This window comes from Podarcis vaucheri, assembly GCF_965113315.1.
Source record: "Podarcis vaucheri genome assembly, chromosome: 7".
Classification (NCBI taxonomy): domain Eukaryota; kingdom Metazoa; phylum Chordata; class Lepidosauria; order Squamata; family Lacertidae; genus Podarcis; species Podarcis vaucheri.
Window position 1 is genome coordinate 2264643 of NC_138765.1, and position 6012 is coordinate 2270654.

Consider the following 6012-nt stretch of genomic DNA (forward strand, 5'->3'; position numbering starts at 1 on the left):
TTCCCTAGGAATGCATTAATTGATTTTCAATGCATTCCTATGGGAAACCGTGCATCGCAAGACGAAAAACTCGCAAGACGAAGAGACTTGCGGAACGAATTAATTTCGTCTTGCGAGGCACCACTGTATTTTACTTGCCTCATAGCAAACTGGCATTTTGAAGCTTTGACCATTAGGCCTGCACACCATCACCTTGTATAGTGGTACCTCAGGTTAAGTACTTCATTCGCTCTGGAGGTCCATTTATAACCTGAAACTGTTCTTAACCTGAAGCACCACTTTAGCTAGTGGGGCCTCCCGCTGCCGCCGGAGATCAATTTCTGTTCTCATCCTGAAGCAAAGTTCTTAACCCGAGGTACTATTTCTGGGTTAGCGGAGTCTGTAACCTGAAGCGTCTGTAACCCAAGGTACCACTGTACATACTTTAAATTTGCTGAGGTAAAATCTCCACCCCCAACATTGCTTGCGGCAGTTCTGCCCTCGCCTGCATCTCCTCCATTTTTAAAGGAAGCATCTCTTTTTCATGGACCATCTTGGCCTCCCTGTCTCTTTCTTCTTGGGCTCATATCTCTCTCTCTCTCTCTCTCTCTCTCTCTCTCTCCCTGCATCTCTGCTAGATGAAGGGCAGCTGCCAGTGTGGTGTAGTGGTTAAGAGCGGTAGTCACGTAATCTGGGGAACCGGGTTCGCGTCTCCGCTCCTCCACATGCAGCTGCTGGGTGACCTTGGGCCAGTCACACTTCTGTGAAGTCTCTCAGCCCCACTCACCTCACAGAGGGTTTGTTGTGGGGGAGGAAGGGAAAGGAGAATGTGAGCCGCTTTGAGACTCCTGAAGGGGAGTGAAAGGCGGGATATCAAATCCAAACTCTTCTTCTTCTTCTTCTCTTTCTTTCTCTGCTTCAACCTTAGACAATTCCAATCTTAGCCTCATCATCTCTAATTCAATATATTAGGATTCTCCTCAGACGCCGCAGCTGGGTCATCCTGAGTCTCTTTGGCTTGGCGCTTGCTGGTCATTTTCTGACAGGAATTTTTTCTCTTTTTAATCAAAGAACTTCACTCCTTTATTAAACTGGTTGTTCTGTGTCTCTGGGTACGTTTCTGTGGGGGTTTTTACTTCGTGTCACGGCTCTTTCCCCCCCGGCACCCTTGGGCCCGGCCTTCAGGGTTGTCGTTTTGAGACCCCACTTCCTCCCTGGGTTTCCAATTATTATTTTTTCTGGAAGGGACAGAGTATTACTGCTCCCCCTGAGTCTCCTTTGATTTCCTCTCCCAAGGTAGAGACTTCAGTTACTGTTTTCAGCCTCAATGAGCAGGAACCTCTTGGAAACATGGCTCTCAACTGATCAGCTGTTTGAGCTCATCTCACTTTCCTCCCATCTGTCCAGAGCTTGGTCAGTTCGGCTACCCAGTTGGGCCTAAGTCTCTCCTGGTTTCCTTTTAATTTCACGAAAGGCTTTTTGGCTTTGTTCTGCAGTCAGTCCAAAGCGCACTTTCACTCTCTCCTTAAACGTGAGGGAATCAGAGGTTTCATCCTCTCTGAGATCTGAGTATATTTCACTCAAAATTCCACATATCTGTGGGCCTAAGTGCAGCATCCAGTTTTCCTCATGAATGTTTAAGTCTGCCAGTCGGCTCAAAACTAAATAGGATCTGTGTGGGTTTTAACTTCCTATCCCACCTCTGCCCCCAATTAATATGCGACGACGCAAGGGCTCTTCCCCCCCCCCCCGCACCCTTGGGCCCGTTCTCTCTCCTAAATATAGTGCACCCACCTCACAGGACACAATTTCCACAAATGCCCTCCAACTACCTCAGATTATCTTGTGGGGGACTTGTGTGAGGTAAAACTCACTAATTGGGAGTCTCAGGCAGTATTTCTTCAAATAAACATTAATGATTTTATTTAACAAGGAAGTTTATGACATGAGTGGATAAAACGTAGGATATTTCAATTTACAATGTTATTTCCCTTCAAGGTTTTCTCAGTTGTTTCACACGTAAGACTTTGGCTCTTAACAAGGTGGCACTTTCTGCCAGTTACCCTACTCCCAAGGTACTCCAAGCCAAAGACCCAAGGGATCTCTGGTTTGGGAGTCTTCTCTTTCTAGAAGGATCTCTCCCCTCCTGACTGGGATGAGAGCTCAGCAGCCGGTCTCTTTCCAGCTCCTCCTTCTCCTGGCTCAGCCTCCCAGTTCATTCCTGGCCTCATTTACTCTCCCAGGACACCACACACTGTCCTTCCCACTAAGCTCAGAGACTCCTTTCTCTAGCTGGTGATCTTTTCCTCAGAGCGGATGTTTCCACCCAGAACCAGCTCCAGGATGTATTTTTCTGTCTGCGTAGCTAGATAATAAAACTCCTAGCAATGTAGCCCAAACCTCTCGTCTCTTCCCTGTGCTGGAAGCTCTGCTGAATGGGGAATGTGCCTGGAGCCTTATCGGATGCTCAGGTCGTCAATCATGTTGAGGCGATTCAAGAAGATGAGCTTTATCAGCTCAGTCGAACGGAGATCCCCAGAGGATCTACCAGGGAAGAAGTTCCATTGAACTCAGTGCAATGAGTTCTGGGCAGACCTGCAGAATTCTCCAGTTCTAGGATTCCACGACACAACAGATCACTCTCTGTATCTGGGAAGGGACTGCAGCAGAGCTGTGAAGTCAAGGAGGGGGAGAAGAGGAGACAAGAGGAGCAAGCTTTCTCTTGGCTAAAAACCAAACACCCCAGAAGGAGCAGGAAAGGCCCAGAGGGGGAGAGGCTCTGCAAGGACATCCCCCTGGCGGGCCTTTTCCTGAGTCAAGAGAGCACCTTGTATCCTGCACTGAAAAGACACCCTCCCAACACTCACACTTTGTGGCACCTCCTTTTGGCAAAGAGTCAAAACATAGTTCCAACTTGAAAACCACCTCCAGGACCAGGCACCCTCAACGGGCTTTGGACTACAACTCCCAACTGGGCCTGCCAGCAGAAGGCAGGCACGATGGAAACAGCCGTCCAAAAGGTCCAGCCAGCTCCAGAGGAGACCCAAGGCTGCTCTCCAACGGGGCGCTGCTCCAGGCATCTGAGTTGCCCAGTTCAAGGGAGCTGGCGGGACTAAGGACCGGGGTTCCTGAATTGCAGGGGTTGGACTAGATGAGCCTGGAGTGTCCTCTTCCAGGATTCCTCATCTGGCTGCCAATGCCACGGCTGGAATGTCTCCCAAAACTGCCCCCCCTTCCACAAGGAGCTCTCTCTCCCCCCCCCCGTCTTAAACTACCCTTTGACTGGCAACCATCTCCAATCTCCTTGCTGGACAATCCCAACCAAAGATGCATTATATTCTCTGAAATCTACTCAGGAGTCCTGTAGTTATTTCATGCTCTTTATTGCAGCTTGTAAAACAGTGATTTAATCCCCCCCAACCTCAATCTTTTATCTACATTATTTACACAATTAGTCCTGTCTGATTGGCCGATTCAGCTTCCCTCCTGGAGCCTGATTGGACTTTTCCTGCAAGCCAATCAGTTGTTGCATTCTAGGATACTACTTGCCTTTTGTTCTAGGATCAAAGCTTAGTACATAACCCCCCTCCCCTCTACGTTCCCGTCGCGCCCAGAAGGTTAGCATTCGTAGTCGTTTAAGTATGCCGGTCACCTATGTATGCCTTGTGGTCTTGGGTGTCTCAGTAGGGGTTCCTGGTTCTGGCTCTTGTTCCAGGGCTGCCGGCTGTGACGGGGTCGTTGGGTTGGATGCTGCTGGTCCACTCGGTTGTGGTTTTGGTTCCTGTGGCTGCTCGGCCTCAGCCACTTCTGGACTTCCTAGTTCTGCCTTCCTTACCCGCTCCTCCTGCTCCCGCTCTATGGGCCTCACCCTTCTGCTATCCCCTTGGGATTCTTCTGTCCAGCCCTCCTTGTAGTTTCCCTCCAGGAATCATCCGGAAGTTCAATAGTCCCAAGAAGGCTTGGAGTTCTGCCTTACCCTTAGGTGCAGGGGCATCACAAATAGTCCTCACCTTGTCCCCAGTCAGGCGGACTCCGTCTGCGTCTAGTGTAAATCCTAGAAAATCCACCTGTTGCACTCCTAGGAGGCACTTTTCCTGCTTCACCTTGAGGCTGGCCATCTGTAAATGGTGCAGAACCGTGCGGAGCCGGTCCCCAAACTCCCCCAGCATGGCCCCGGTGATCAACACATCATCAAAGAAGGGGGTGACGGCGGGAATTCCTTTGAGGACAGAGTCCATTAGATTTTGGAATATCCCTGGGGCCACGCGGACGCCAAGTTGCAGCCACTTGACACGGAACGCGCCCCTGTGCATTACAACTGTCTGTGCCTCCACAGTAGCCTCGTCCACCGGCAACTGCTGATAGGTCTGGGCCAGGACCAGCTTGCCAATAATCTTAGACGCCGCCAGGGTGGCGAGGACATGGCTGACCATTGGCACCGGTTATGCATGAGCCGTAAGGGCCTTCTTTATGGTAAACTCTGCACGTGGCGTCCATGTCCACGTGGGAGCTGGTGCAGTTCACCCCGGTGATGGCTAACCCCAGTGGCCCAAACCACACCAACCCCAGTAAGCTAACCTTGAGTTTGTGGAAGTCTCCCAGAGGGTGAATGGGGCTGGCCAAACTTGGAGCTGCCACTGGGACACAATTTCCTTAATGTCCATGTCAAGATTATGGACAGGGTTGAGCCTGTATCAAGCTCCAGGCTGCATGTAACATGTAATTTTTTTCCGCATTAGAATGAGGCAGCTGGTATACCTGACAGTCTGTGATCTTTTGCCTTGGTGTGTCAGACCACGGGGCCTGGGACTCTTGGGTCGGCCACCTGGTTCGAGGCGTCAGGCAGGGCCAACCAGTTGTTGCATTCTAGGATCCTTCTTGCCTATTGTTCTAGGATCCAAGCTTAGAACATAACATTCTCCTTCCTCCATGTCCCCAATTCTTAAATAGGCTTTATTTCAAAACAGGGTGGGGGGTAGAGATGGCTTAGTCTTCCAAACAACCCTTTATCCATTAGTTAGTAGACAAGCTTCCCAGTGCAAGGAGAGGAAAGCAGACCTCTGAGCCCAGCCTGGCCCCCCACCAAATTCTGCCCGCATGCCTTGAGGCCCCAAGATGGGCGGAGGAAGGCCTGGAGGGGCAACTGCTGGCTGGGACTTTGATTGGGGCAGGGTGGGGGCACAGGGAGAGGGAGACAGGAAGACCGGCCAGGGGGTTTCACTGGGGGATTTATTCACATTGGTTTTCTACCCCAAAACCACACCTTCTTTTCCAGCTTTTCAGTCTTCCTTTCATGGAGACATCTAGTGCTTCTATTTCCTTTGTCAGTGTCTCTGTTTAAGTGGTCAAATTTGTCACCATTTAATGATTTTTATCAATCCGGGCTAATAGCTTCTCCAAATTTAACACAGGCCTGGTGTTAACTGTTTTTGAACTGCCATATTCAAAATCTCCCTCTCCCTTGTTCTCAAAGCAGCCTATTTTCCAGCAGCACCTTTTCAGTTTGTCAAGGTCACAGAATAACTCTTTCCCAAGAGATCCTGTTTCCTACATTTTTCCAGCCCTCCCTCTTCCTTCCAGCCTGGTATTCAACACACATAAGCTGTTTAACATAAAATCCAATTTCTCAAATTAAGATTCAAATAAAACAAATGAACCAAATAATTACTTTAAGAGAGGAACCATAAAAAAGAAAAAAAGAATGTGTTTAAGAGCACATAGCAATTTAGATGTCCAGATAAGAGTAGTTGTCTTGCAGGAATCCAATTCTCTTTAAGTGGCTCAGAGTAGAAGAAATATTTTTCTTCAAAGAGAAAAAAACTTGTCCAAACCTGTCTTGATTTTAGCTTTTTCAGCCAGCTCTAAGTACCTTTAAGAGCACAAATTCTATTTTTAAAAAGAACTTTAAAAATGAAACCAGACTTTCATAAATCCCTCCGATCACACTCTTGGCATTTAAATGGTTTCTGCCCTGTAAGAATTCTCTAATGGGAAGTGAGTTGGGAGCTCTGACGGAAGCTCTTTCCACATTCT

At 48.8% G+C, this 6012-nt stretch overlaps 1 protein-coding gene across 1 annotated transcript in view; it reads right to left on the reverse strand.

Annotated features, from left to right (window-relative positions):
- Positions 1 to 319: 319 nt before the first annotated feature.
- Positions 320 to 6012, reverse strand: part of LOC309536908 (sphingolipid delta(4)-desaturase/C4-monooxygenase DES2-like) — a 135975-nt gene continuing 130282 nt past the window's right edge. Inside the window, exon 4 of the transcript XR_014221732.1 lies at positions 320 to 386. The gene's annotated coding sequence lies outside the window, so the exon portion shown is untranslated. The remainder of the gene's footprint in view (positions 387 to 6012) is intronic.